The sequence below is a fragment of the Nycticebus coucang genome, chromosome Y, assembly GCF_027406575.1.
Source record: "Nycticebus coucang isolate mNycCou1 chromosome Y, mNycCou1.pri, whole genome shotgun sequence".
Taxonomy (NCBI): Eukaryota; Metazoa; Chordata; class Mammalia; order Primates; family Lorisidae; genus Nycticebus; species Nycticebus coucang.
The window spans coordinates 20,586,829-20,588,699 of record NC_069805.1 but is presented as its reverse complement, the minus strand read 5'-3'; the positions used below and the strand labels follow the sequence as shown (position 1 = coordinate 20,588,699).

At 47.9% G+C, this 1,871-nt stretch overlaps 1 pseudogene; it reads right to left on the bottom strand.

Annotated features, from left to right (window-relative positions):
• Nucleotides 1-282: 282 nt before the first annotated feature.
• On the bottom strand, nucleotides 283-1,575 carry LOC128579026 (ribosome biogenesis protein NOP53-like; annotated as a pseudogene).
• Nucleotides 1,576-1,871: the final 296 nt, after the last annotated feature.

Sequence of the window (1,871 nt, the reverse complement as noted above, 5' to 3'; positions counted from 1 at the left end):
TCACCTTTATGGCTTGGCAAAACACTTAATTGTGTGCCTCACAGTCCTACACTTGAAAAACAAATTTTTATAGAGATGCGATCTCACTATGTTACACAGGCTGGTCTCAAACTCCTGGCCTCAAGTAATTCTCCAGTCTTAGCCCCTTAAAGTGCTAGAGTCTTAGGTATAAGCCACCATGCTCAGTCCTGCAATTTTTTTCTTTCTTTTTTTTTTTTCTTTTCTTTTCTTTTTTTCTTTTTTGTCAGAATGTGCTTTATTGAAGGGAGGGGCTCCAGCATTCTACAACTGTAACTGGATCTCTTGGAATGCTTGATCCTCCATGAGCTTCATTTTTTGCTTGCCCTTGAACCTGGCTCTTTCATGAGGTTTGATAATTTTGATAATATTCATCCTCTGGAGGCTCTTGAAGTGGTCTTGAATGATGTTGCCCTTGGTCTTCAGGGTCTGGAGGGAATCAGATAGCTCCAAGTTAAGCTGCAAGTGGATGTCAGGGGTCTTGCATCCCTGTCTCAACCTATGAGGCTTGTCAGCCTCAGCCGGCTGCTGTGCTTGCCAGCGGCTCCATCACAGCGCCAGCCAACTTCTAGGCCAACTTCATCCCATGTATCCTGAAGAGTTCCTGGTGCTGGAGTCAGGCAGCTCTCATTCCAGCTTGATTTGCCCTCTAGGGTTGGCAACTTTCCTCCACTGCTCCTGCTCTGACTACTTCTCAGCAGTGGGTACGCGGGTGCGTGGGAGACAGGCCTCAACTTCTCCTCCTCAGGGACTTCACCGCACTCGCCAGCTACCCTGCGAATTTTGACTCCTCTGGAAGCACCTGACATAACTCCTTAAACATGCACTCCTGAGTTGCAGCCTGCCCCACTGGTGGGCAAGCCCAGTTGCCACTACAGCTTCTATACCTCCTGCCGCTGCAGCTCCACTTCATGTGCTGCAGAGAGCAGGGTCTGGTGGTCTTCAAAGGATGGGTTATAAGGGGCTCCAGTGAGCATCACCTCCACAGCAGCTGCCTCGGAGGGCTTGGTACGGATATGTGGTGGTGGCTTCACTCCTTTCTTCTTGGTCTACTCCAGAAAAATCTTTTCCTGGCCAAACAATGGCCTTTCTATAAGCTCATCTGAGGCCCTGAGATGGTAAAAGGGCCACTCCACAACATCACTGGGGCAAGTCTTTGCCTGGGCTACAGGCTCTGTGCATCTCCCAGGGCAGCTCACCCTGATTTCCATCTTCTACCATAGCTGTTCCTTCCGCCTGAGCTTCTTGGCATTGGAGACATGGTGAGCAACAATGTCTTTCTGGGCAGGGAACTTAGATGTGTTTTCAAGGATGAGGTCGACCCAAAGGAGTTTCTTGAGAAGCAGCAACTTCTTCTGGATTTAGTTCTTCTTCTTTGTCATCACTTTTTCTTTGGAGCCAGTGTCCACGAAGAAGAGTTTATCATCAGCGGCCTCTGACAACAAACCTTCTGTTGTGTGTTCCTGTAACTGCACGTCCTCTAGGAACTGATCAACCTCTAACCCCAGGGGCTCTTGAGCCATCTGACATCCATCCCGCTTCTTTTTTCTTATGCATTACCATGCAATTATAGCGCCGGGTACACCCAGACCGCAAACCGAGAAAGCCACAATCTATTGCGCTCCGAGCCAGTCCTGATATCAGTGTTGCTGCTTCCTGAGGCCATCTTGTCAGAGAACCCTGGTGTGTTTTTGACAGTCCTGCTACCCAAAGTATCCCATTCTATAATATTGTGCCTCCCAGGAAATGTTCATTTGAAAGTGAAGTGTTATGGCAATAAACTATTTGATAACCAGTGTGACACACTGTTATCAAAAGGGGAAAGAAGGAAACTTGTTTTGGGTTTTCTTTTT